Genomic DNA, 12,880 nt, shown 5'->3' with positions numbered 1-12,880 from the left:
CCCGAGGCCCCTGAGACGCGCGCCCCCAGGCCCCTGAGACGCGCCCAGGTCGCCTGCGCCCCCTGCGCCGGCGCCCCCACCCCCCCGCGCGCCTGCTGCCGCCAGCCCGCCGCGCTCCACCCGCAGCCCGGCCGCCGCTGCCGGCCGGCGGCCCAGCCAAACACGGCCTTGCGCTGCCCTGCTGCCCGTCCAGGGTGCAGGAGGCCTCTGGCACCCCGCGGGCGGGGGGCGGGGCGCAGTCTAGGCGCTCTCCCGCCCCATCCCCGGACTCTCCAGGCTCGTTCCTTGCTCGGCTCCCGAGGTCGCAGGAGATCCGGCTGCTCGGGGCCGTGTGGCGGGAGGCGTCGGGGCGTCAGGGCCCCAGGTCCGCGCTCCTCTGAGCCCGCTCGGGCCCGAGGAGCCTCCCAACCGGGGCCCTGGCCGCCCCTGCACCCGGCCAGCCCCAAGTGGCCCAAGCCCACCCGGAGCCACCATCTCTACCAGAGGGCATCAGCGGAACCCCGCCGCCCTGCCTCGGTGGCGGGGGAACGGGGGTACCCTTCCCCCTACGCCACCCACCGAGACTGGGACCCCGCCCCCACCAAGCCCGCGTGGTGACACAGGAGAGCTCCTGACCGAGGGAGCGGAGAGGCAGAGAGACGGAGAGACTGAGAAGATCCAAGACGCGGACCTAGTCAGACACCCACCGGGACGGACACACAGGCACTGACGCTGACGCTGACCCTGACACAGAGAGGCTCTGCACGCGAGGCAGCTTCCCCACGGCAGGGTGGTCGTGCTTGAGCTGGGCCCCAGGCAAGGAGGCCGTGGCCCTGGGGCAGGCAATCAGCTACCTGGGGCCCTAGGACGTGCAGCCACCGTCTCAGGAGTCCGGTGCTACTCGACTTCCTGCCCCGCGACCCGCCCACCGAGGAACCACACACGGGAACCTGAGCTGTGCGTGAGTGTGTGTCTGCGCGTGTGTTTCTTTGTCTCTCTGCTTCTTCACTCTGGCTCTTTTCCTCTTTCTGCGGGGCGACCCCGGACTCGCTGAGTTGATGGAGCCATCCATCAGACAGAAGATAAGTCAGGAAACAGAGAACTTCACACAATAAACCGACTCGATCTAACAGGCATATAGAAGCCTCTCCCCAACGACCACAGCGTACACATTCTGCTCAAGTGTACGTGGGACGTTTCCCAGGATCTACCATATGTCAGGGGCACAAATTAAGCCTCCTTAGTTGTAAAAAGATAGCTATCATCCCGAGGACATACAGATGAGCACAGCGATGTGCTTATCGGGAAGAAAAGCCACGTCAAAACACCCGTTGGTGTCCCCCGACGTCGTAGGTATCCCTGTCCCGCGACCTCTGGGCTTCGTGGTTCTGTGCGGGATCCCTTTCGAATCATACACCCGGGATCGGCTGCATGATGTCTACGCCGACGGTCTCAAGGCTCTGGGCCCTGTGGACATGCTTGAATCCCATTGGAAAGGGCACCCTGGGACAGAGAGATCATGGGCAGAGGGCAGGGTAGGGGAAAGAGAAGGATTCAATCAACAGACGTCTAACGAGGCCCTGCTGCGTGCACTGCTTTCTATTTCCCACACGACAAGCATGTTTCGTCAGGTATGCCGTCTCCGGCCTGTATATGGTGGTAGTTTGTTGGTCTTCCTATCCCTACAGGAAGTTGAACTCCCCAAACGCAGAGATTTCTAACTCTTTTCTTGGCTGCTGTGTTGCCAGCACTTACTTTAAGGTTGGTTGCACTATAAGAGCAACATGAGGGATCCTTGTGGTTGGAAATTTTCTGTTTCTTTACTGTATCAATGTCAATATCTTGGTTGTGATATTGTACTGTTGTTTGAAAGCTCTTACTATTGGGGGAAACTAAATACAGGGGAGACCGCATCTCTCTGTACTATTTCTTACAATTGCATGTGAATCTACAAATGAAAATTTTCCCCAAATTAAAATTTCAATTTAAAATTGCAGACAATTAATGTATTTGTGACATATTTTACTGCACATTCCTCCTACTGTTTCTTTATATTGAAATAAAAACAAATTCAGTCCCCATGGCACATATTCTTAAAAGTCCAGGAATCTTCTTCTATAATAAATCACTTAGCATCTTTGGCTGCTAACAAACCATCCCAAATTTTAGTGGCATGAAAACAAAACTAATTACTTATTACTTTTATTTCTCATTGTTCTGGCTGTTGACTGGGCTCAGCTGAGTGGTTCCCACTCAGGGTCTCTCATGCATTTGCAGTTATACAATGGCTGGGGCTAGAGTGGTTCAAAGGTTTTCTTACTCACATGTCTGGTGCTTGAGCTACAAGAATTAAAGAGCTGGGGGCTCCTCCCCTATCTCTCTCTGTCTCTGGGCAGTTTCTCTAGGTGATCTCTCAACATAGTGGCTTCAGAGTAGCTTCAAAGTGAATGTACCAAGAGAGGGAACCAGGTGGAAGCTATGTTGCCTTTTTTCACCTAGACTTGGATATCATGCCACATCACTTCCACCATATTCTGTTCTTTCTCTTTCTCTGTCTTTGATTATCTTTCTTTTTCATAGCCCTTTTCTCACCCCACTCAAGATTCCCTCTTCCATCCACTAGCAAACAACCAAATTTGTCTTATATTCCTAGACAAAAATTTCTCTTTTTTCACTTATTCTTTGTGGATTTCACTTGGGTCAAAGGCAGAGGAGCTAGGAGGCAGCATTCACTTTGCAAACCCAAAGAGGGTTATCGTGACAGATCAGAGTATTGTTCACAATTCTTTACTCCTTCCGTGTAATAATTATGTATCTATGCGCTTTGCCATGTGACATTGCAGCACTTTTCACTAGAATAAGCCGAGTATGTTGCCCCACCCCACTGATGTTGGGCTTGGTCAATGGAATGTTAGCAAACATGATACAAGGAGAGGCTTTAAATGGATTTGAGTTGTTTGGCTTAGTTTCTTGAACCACATCCATCAGCCATCAGAAGATCCCGCCCCAGTTAACCACAGATCCCTGAATGAGAAGCCATGTGGAACAGACCTGCAGCTAATCTTTAGCCAGAGTCACAGCCATTCAATTTCAGCAGAATCCAGCCGATCCACCAATTGTGAGTGAGGAAAAGACCTATTTGTTCTCACAAGCTGGTGAATTTGGGGTTTTGTTTGTAACATTACCACAGGAAAAAATTACCAAAAACCATGATAATTGTGGGGCTTTAACTCTCCTAAATGCAACAAGGATAAGACCAGTTTGTGTTTAGCAATTTTTCCCTGTTTGTGAGTAAAAGATTAAGAAAATTCTTTTTTTTTATGCTTGATGATTTGAACTTCTGTTTACTTTCTCACTCTGCTCCTCTGGAAATCTGATAAATATGGAAAGCCATTGTGACCCCTGAGTGGATCACAAATAATGAGAAACAATTAATACCCAATAAGAAGCCATAATTTGAGGCTTCCCTTACCTTAGAAGTCACCTGTATTAGTTTGCTAGGGCTGACATAATGAATTACTACCAACTGGGTGACTTAAAACAACAGAAATTTATTTTCTCATAGTTCTGGATGCTAGAAATTTGAAATCAAGGTGGAACCAGAGCCACATTCTCTCTGAAGCCTCTAGGGGAGGATTCTTCCTTGCCTTTTAAAACTTGTGGTAGTTGCTGGCAATCCTTGGCCTTGGTTGTCTTTTAGATGCATCATTCTAATGTCTGCCTCTGACTTCATATGATCTTCTTAGACTCTGTGTGTCTCAACATCTGTGCTTCTGGTCCTTTTATTACAAGGGCACTGGTAATATTGGATTAAGGGCCCTCCCTACTGCAATATGATCTCATCTTAACTAATTACATCTGCAGCAATCCTATTTTCAAATAAGGTCACATTTGAGGTTCCAGGATGAATATGAATTTTGAGAAGACACTATATAAGAGATATTGGCCTTTGTGGGACATGGGACTTTTAAGCCAGGGTGTATGCCAAGATATGGATCCGCCTGAGATGTCACCTGGGGAGCCAAAGATAAGATCTCCTGAATAACTATGTAGACTACTGCAAGGACAACTCCCACTTAAGAGGGATGCCTAATACTGTCCTTCAAGTAAGTTGTGGTTCCTGTTATATCTGTCTAGGTGAATTCAGCCAATGGTCCAAGATGCCTATTGAGTCTTGGTTGAGTGCTTAGTTCGGCATTGTTACATCTTTACCGTAACAATATCGGTAATACCAGAAAATTTCCATTTTGGTTTCTGTGGTCCAATGTCCAAATTGATAACAGGCCAGTTTAAGGGTATTTATGCTGGGACCACATTGGTGAGATGTTGAGTGAGGACCTCAGTCATATAGAAAACCAAATTCTATTTACATAGCAGTAACAATCAACTCAAATTGTGTGCTTTTCTCATAGGGGACCACATATCCAAATATAAGAACAAGACACCATTACAAATTGGCCTTATTTGATTTCACTTCATGGACTGTGTTAGGACATATTCATCCTCCGTGGATAAAGGAACTATAACTTCCATGGTAAAATGATATCCCCATATACGCACGCGCATACGCGCACACGCACACAAAGAGAGAGAGAAATAGATTGTAAGTTCTGATAGCATCATTTATTCATTTACATTTGAGAGGCCCAAGAGTATCCACCATGCAAAAGCTCCAAGAAATCATCAGTAAGACAGAAACTGGGCTTCCTGCCATCAACAGAAATAAATATAATTAATTAATGAAATATTTTCCTTTGCTGGTAAACTGCAGATGCAAGCATTATTTTTTTTTATTCTAGTTGTCAGGGACATGATACATTTTCCAAATGAGTAAGGGAAGGAAATAAATCGAATATATGCTTCCCAATACTCATTGCATAAAATGTTGGTGATGATCATTTTTCCAAAATTTTTCTTCTGTATATTGATTTTGTATCTTGCAACTTTACTGAATTTGTTTATTAGTTCTAACAGTTTTTTAGTGGAGTCTTTAGGGTTTTATATATGTAATATCATGTCATTCACAAATAGAAACATTTTTGCTTCTTCCTTTCTAATTTTGATACATTTTATTTCTTTTTCTTGCCTAATGGCTTTGGCTAGGACTTCTAGTACTATGTTGAATAGGAGTGGTGAGAGTGGGCACTTTTGTCTTGTTCCTGATCTTAGAAGAAAAGCTTTCATCTCTTCAGCACTGAGTATAATGTTAGCTGTGGGCTTGCCAGATATGGCCTTTATTATGTTGAGGTATGTTCCCCCTATACCCACTGTGTTGAGAGTTTTTATTATTAAAGGATGTTGAATTTTGTCAAATGCCTTTTCTGCATCTATGGAGATGATCACATGATTTTTTTATTGATGTGTTAATAGTTTATAACATTGTAAAATTTTGGTTTGTACATTTTTTTTTTTTTTTTGTGAGGAGATCAGCCCTGAGCTAACATCCGCCAATCCTCCTCTTTTTTTTTTTTTTTGCTGAGGAAGACGGCCCTGGGCTAACATCGGTGCCTATCTTCCTCCACTTTATACGGGACGCCGCCACAGCATGGCTTACCAAGCAGTACTTCGGTGCGCGCCCGGGATCCGAACCAGCGAACCCCGGGCCGCCGCAGCGGAGCGTGCGCACCCAACCGCTTGCGCCACCGGGCTGGCCCCTGGTTTGTACATTTTTGTTTGTCCATCACCATATACATGTCTCCCTTCACCCCTTGCGCCCACCCCCTACCCCCATTGCCCCTGGTAACCACAATACAGTTTTCTCTGTCCATGTGTTGGTTTATACGTGAGATCATATGGTGTTTGTCTTTCTCTTTCTGGCTTATTTCACTTAACGTCCATCCATGTTGTTGCAAATGGGATGATTTTGTCTTTTTTTATGGCTAATATTCCATTGTATACATATACCACATCTTCTTGATCCAATCATCAGTCAAGGGACACTTGGGTTGCTTCCACTTCTTGGCTATAGTGAATAATGCTGCAATATAGGGGTGCATAAGCCTCTTTGGATTGTTGGTTTCAGGTCCATTGGATAGATTCCCAGTAGTGGGATAGCTGGATCATAGGGTATTTGAATTTTTAATTTTTTGAGGAATTTCCATACCATTTTCCATAGAGGCTGCACCAGTTTGCATTCCCAACAGCTGTGTATGAGAGTTCCTGTTTGTCCACATCCTCTCCAACATTTGTTGTTTTTTGTCTTGGTGATTATAGCCATTCTAATGGGTGTAAGGTGATATCTTAGTGTTGTTTTGATTTGCATTTCCCTGATGATTAGTGATGTTGAATATCTTTTCATGTGCCTATTGGCCATCTGTGTATCTTCTTTGGAGAAGTGTCTGTTCATTTCCTCTGCCCATTTTTTGACTGGGTTTTTTGTTTTTTTTTGTTGTTCAGTTGTGTGATTTCTTTATATATTATGGATATTAATCCCTTGTCAGCTATATATTTTGCAAATATTTTCTCCCAGCTGGTGGGTTGTCTGTTCATTTAGATTCTAGTTTCATTTGTCTTGTAGAAGCTCTTTAATCTGATAAAGTCCCACTTGCTTATTTTGTCTTTAGTTTCCCTAGTCTGAGTAGGCATGGCATCCAAAAAGATTCCTTTATGACCAATGTCAAATAGTGTGTTGCCTATATTTTCTTCTATGAATTTTATAGTTTCAGGTCTCACTTTCAAACCTTCGATCCATTTTGAGTTAATTTTTGTGAATGGCGATAGCAGATGGTCCACTTTCATTCTTTTGCATGTGGCTGTCCAGTTTTCCCAACACCATTTATTGAAGAGACTTTTCTTTCTCCACTGTATGTTCTTAGCTCCTGTGTCAAAAATTAGCTGTCCGTACACGTGTGGTTTTATTTCTGGGCTTTCAATTCTGTTCCGTTGATCTGTGTGTCTGTTTTTGTACCAGTACCATGCTGTTTTGATTACTATTGCTTTGAGTTATGTTTTGAATTCAGGGATTGTGATGCCTCCAGCTTTGTTCTTTTTTCTTAGGATTGCTTTAGCTATTTGGGGACTTTTGTTGCCCCATATGAATTTTAGTATTCTTTTTTCTATTTCCGTGAAGAATGTCATTGGGATTCTGATAGGGATTGCATTGAATCTGTAGATTGCTTTAGGTAATATAGACATTTTAACTATGTTTATTCTTCCAGTCCATGTGCATGGGATGTCTTTCCATTTCTTTATGTCATTGTATTGAGATGATCTTATGATTTTTATCCTTCATTTTGTTAATGTCCTATGTCACATTGGTTAATTTGCATATATTGAACCATCCTGGCATCCCTAAAATAAATCTCACCTGATCATGATGTATAATCCCTTTAATGTTCTGTTGAATTCTGTTTGCTAATAGTTTGTTGAGGATTTTTACATCTCTGTTCATCAAGGATATTGGCCTGTAATTTTCTTTTCTTATGGTGTCTTTGTCTGGTTTTCATATCAAGGTAATGCTGGCCTCATGAAATGAATTTGAAAGTATTCCCTTCTCTTTAATTTTTTGGAAGAGTTTGAGAAGGATTAGTGTTATTTCTTCTTTAAATGTTTGGTACAATTTACCAGTGAAGCCACCTGATCCTGAGCTTTTCTTTGCTGGGAGGTTTTTGATTACTGATTCAACCTCCTTACTAGTAGTAATTGGTATGTTCAGATTTTCTATTTCTTCATGATTCAGTCTTGGTAAGTTGTGTGTTTCTAGGAATTTATCCATTTCTTCTAGGTGGTCCATTTGTTGGTGTATAATCATTCATAGTATTCTCTTATGATCCTTTGTATTTCTATGGTATCAGTTGTATTGTCACCTCTTTCATTTATAACTTTGAGTCCTCTCTTTTTCTTGGTAAGCCTAGCTAGATGTTTATCTATTTTCTTTATATTTCCACAAAACCAGTTCTTAATTTCATTGATCTTTTCTATTGTCTTTTTATCTTCTATTTCATTTATTTCCTCTATGATCTTTGTTATTTCCATCTTCTACTAATTTGGGGCTTAGTTTGTTCTTCTTTTTCTACTTCTTTGAGGTGTAAAGTTAGGCTATTTATTTGAAATCTTTCTTTTTTTTTAAATATAGGTGTTTATCACTATAAACTTTCCCCTAGACCTGCTTTTGCTGCATCCTATAATATCCACATATTTGTGAATTTTCCAGTTTTCTTTTTTAATTGATTTCTAGTTTTATACCATCATGGTCAGAAAAGATGCTTGATATGACTTCAATCTTCTTAAATTTATTAAGACTTGTTTTATGACCTAACATATAATCTATCCTGAAGGATGCTAAACGTGTGCTTGAGAAGAATGTGTATTCTCCTGCTGTTGGATGGAATGTTTGATATATGTCTGTTAGGTCCATCTGTTAAAATGTATAGTTTAAGTCTAATGTTTCCTTATTGATTTTCTGTCTGGATGATCTATTCATTGTTGCAAACGGGATATTAAAGTCCCCTACTGTTATTGTATTGCTGTCTATTTCTCCCTTCAGATCTGTTAATATTTGCTTTATATAGTTAGGTGAGCCTATATTGGGTGCATAGATATTTTAAAAAGTTATATCCTTTTGATGGATATTTATCATAATATAATGACCTTCTTTGTCTCTTGTGACAATCTTTGGCTTAAAGTCTATTTTGTTTAATATAAGTATAGCTATCCCTGCTTTTTTTTGGTTTCATTTGCATGGAATTTCTTTTTCTATCCCTTCACTTTTGGTCTATTTGTGTCCTTGACACTGAAGTGAGGCTCTTGTAGATAGCGTATAGATGGGTTTTGTTTTATTCAATTCAGCTGCTCTGTCTTTTGATTGGAAAATTTATTCCATGTATATTTAAAGTAATTATTGATAGATGTGGGCTTACTATTGCCATTTTCTTCATTGTTTTATGGTGTTTTGTAATTCCTTTGTTCCTCTCTTATTCTCTTCCTTTGTGATTTGATGGTTTTCTGTAGTAGTATTCTTACATTCCTTTCTCTTTATCTTTTAGGTATCTACTATAGGTTTTTGCTTTTTTGTTACGTTTAGGCTTACATAAAACATATTTATAACAGTCTATTTTAGGCTGATAACAACTTAACTTCAAATGTATACAACACTGTTACTCTCCCACACATACACATTTTATACTTTTCCTGTCACATTTAACATCTTTTCACATCATGTATCCACTAAGAAATTATTATAGTTATAGTTATTTTTAATACTCTTGAATTTTAACCTTCGCACTGGAATTATAAGTGATTTACCCACCACCATTACAATATTAGAGTTTTCTAAATTTAATTATATATTTACTTTTATCAGTGAGTTTTATACTTTCATATATTTTCCTGTTACTAGTTAGCATCCTTTCATTTTAGGTTGAAGAACTCCCTTTAACATTTCTTGTAAGGGCAGTCCAGTGGTGATGAACTGTTTCAGTTTTTGTTTGTCTAGGAAACTCTCTCTCCTTGAGTTCTGAAGGACAACTTTGCTGCGTAGAGTATTCTTGGGTGACAGGTTTTTTTCTTTCAGCACGTTGAATATATCACACCACTCTCTTCTGGCCTGCAAAGTTTCTGCTGAAAAATGTTTTACAGTCTTATGGGGGTTGCCTTGTACATAACAAGTTGTCGTGCTCTTGCTGCTTTTAAGATTCTCTCTTTGTCTTTAACTTCCGAGAATTTATTTATAATGTGCTTCAGTGTGGGTCTCTTTGGATTCATCTTATTTGAAACTTTTTGGGCTTCCTAGATCTGGATAACTGTTTATTTTTCCAGGTTAGGGATTTTTTCAGCCATTATTTCTTCGAATAATCTTTCCACCCCTTTCTCTCTCTACTCCTTCTAGAAGCTCTATAATGCATATATTGTCTGCTTGATGGTGTCTCCTAAGACCCTTAAGCTATCTTCACTCTTTTTCATTTTTTTTCCTTTTGCTCTCTGTTTAGATGAATTCCATACCCTGTCTTTGAGTTCACTGATCCTTTATTCCACTTGATTTTGTCTGTTGTTGAACCCTTCTATTGAATTTTTCATTTCAATTATTGCATTCTTTAGCTCTGTGATTTCTGTTGGGTACTTTTTAACATTTTCTATCTCTTTGTTGAAATTCTTACTTTGTTCATGCATTGCTCTCCTTTCTTCAGTGAGCATCTTTAGGACCATTATTTTGAACTCTCTGTTAGGTAAATCACTTATCTCCATTTCATTAAGATCTGATTCCGGGGATTTATCTTGTTCTTTTGTTTGGAACATATTCCTTAGTTTCTTCATTTTCCTTCACTCGCTGTTGGTTTCTGGCCTTTAGATAAAACAGCCATCTCTCCCAATCTTGACAGTGTGGTCTCATGTAGGAGATAAACCTTGTCAATCACCTTGTCCAAGCTCCTAGTTGTCTTTCAAACCTTTGTGATTGTCCAAGTCCCCTTCTTTGTTCTTAGTGTCTCCCAGTAGATGAAAGTGTGCCAAGATCCACTTATGTCCCAAAGGGGAGGATTTCAGTCAGCATCAAGATGCAGGCTGATTAGACCCTCAAGGATCAGCTGGAAAAGTATGTAGTTAACTCCTTCCAGGGAGAAACTGAGAGACAGGCTTTTTTGCCTGCTCCCTCTTTGCTGATCCCAGGTGTATAGCCATGGGGAGGGTGCTCCTGCGCCTGTTTAAACACTGCTTCTTTGTTTGCTATAGTCCTGTGGGACTATTGAATACAAACCCCGTTGCATATCAGAGCCAGGCAATCCAGGGCCCATGTCTTATGTGGCAACCAAAACCTGAGGTGCCAGACACGTGTACAAGCTCCTTTGGGAGATACTGGAGACTTGGTTTTATTATCGGAGCAGGCCAGAGGGAGATGGCAGGGGAAGTGCCTGCCAGTGCCCTCCCCCCTGACCCCTGCTCTGCTCTGGGGAGATCACAGCCAGCTCCTAGATGTGTGCTAAAATTAGAAGCTAGACTCAGAAAGCAGATTATAGTGTGTGCAGTGAGAACCCTTTGAGAGAAAGACTGGAAGACGGGCATTTTTGTCTGCTCCATCTTCACTGAGACCTGGAGGGATAGCCACAGCAATTGCTCATGAACCCATTAAGAACTGCTTCTTTGTTCACTATAGTCTTGTGGGACTCACAGATGCAAGCCCCACTGGCTTTCATTGCTCTTGGATGGAAGTCTTAAAAGTTGGGGCACTAGATGTATGATCCAAACCCTTCTAATCAGGGAGAAGCTGGGAGTTGGAGATTCCCTCCTGATTGTATGGCACTGTGCTGTTGCTGGGGTTTATGGTGAGAGTATGTCTTAACCTTTCCCACCCATTTTGCTGTGGGTATTGGCTCAATGTGTAGGAGTCACACAGCTAGTTTCTGGATTTCTTTCAGAGGGAATTGCTCCATGTGTAGCTGTACATTCAGTGTGTCCATGGGAGGAGGGAATTCAGGAGCCTCCTGTGTCACAATCTTGGTCAACTTCCACCATTTTTAATCTGGACCATTCTTATTTCTTTCAATTCATCATATGTGCCTCACTCACTCTTGCCCCCAGGCTCTTTCCAGGAATCTCTAAGCCTAGAATACTCTCTCCTTTCCTCACACCTGCCCCAAATTAGCCTATCTCCTCCTTATCCTTTTGATCTCAGCTTAAATGCCACTATTTTAGGAGGCCCTTTTTGATCCCCCCCAAGTGAGGTTCCCTTGCTGTGAGTGTGCTCCCCCATGATGACATTTTATTGTCATTACTTGTTAAATTGCCTTCCCAACTAGAGGGTAGGACAATTTTTACCTGTCTTGCTCACTGCTGTATCCTCAGCAGGTATTACAGGGATTGATGAGGGTAGCATAAGTATCAGTGGTAAGATGAAAAAAAAAATGGAAGTCTATAAGGAGACAGTTAGAATTGAGACAATGATATGGTTGATGTTGGCCAAATAGTCATACGAGGAGGAAAATAATATTTTCAGGACTAAATTATGTAGCTTTATAAAATATACTGATCCAATTAATAGGCTAATGGCTTGTCTTACTTTCATTTTGTTTATACACGCTGCATTGTAATCTCTGAGTCCTCTCAAAGCTATGACTAGCCTCCAGGAATATGAGGACAATGGCCCTCAGACTTTGACTAGAAGGGTAACTAAGTGCCTTGATGTGTGATCATGTAACTGGACCTCAAGATCCAAGAGAGCTGGTGTGTATACCCACCTTAGGAACTCTGATGTATTAGGAAGGGGTGGGATTGAATGAGTTTTACAGGGGTCCTTAGGACCTCCAGAAAGGATAATGAAAGGGACTTTAATGCACAAAGGACCTCTAAAATGTACACAGTTAGATTTCTAGACACTAATATAATTACCTCTGTGTTTTAAGAAAAGATAAAGGCCTCTCTTCCTACTCTAAGTTGGAGGTACCCTAGGAAAGCTAGGACGTTCATCCTGGGATGGGAGAATAAGGCTATAAGCACTGCTCTGAAAACAAGAACTGGGTCAGGAGAGAAAGTTTTCTAGAGCATATGAAGAGATTCCTCTCCAGCCCAGTCGTACAATGAGAAGCATGTTAACCTCTTTTTAAAAAGGATCTTAGGGGCTTGCCCTGTGGGCCAGTAGTTAACTTCAGTGAACTCCACTTCAGTGGCCTGGGTTCAGTTTCCGGCCATGGACCTACACCGCTCATTGGTGGCCATGCTGTGGCAGTGACCCACATACAAAATAGAGGAAGATTGGCACAGATGTGAGCTCAGGGCCAATCTTCCTCATAGAAAAAAAGAAAGAAAGAAAGAAAAGCATCAGATTCCTCTGACTCAGAGAAATAGGCTCTGTTAGTTGGAGTCTGATCAGAGCTGATGCAAGCGATGGAGTTCCATCTCTATCTTCCCGGCAGCAAGGTGTCAGGTCAGCTCAGTCACTTTGGTGAATATAATAAATACAATATGCTTTAGC

This window comes from Diceros bicornis, chromosome 6 (assembly GCF_020826845.1).
Source record: "Diceros bicornis minor isolate mBicDic1 chromosome 6, mDicBic1.mat.cur, whole genome shotgun sequence".
Lineage (NCBI taxonomy): Eukaryota > Metazoa > Chordata > Mammalia > Perissodactyla > Rhinocerotidae > Diceros > Diceros bicornis.
Note: the sequence above shows the minus strand (reverse complement) of the source record.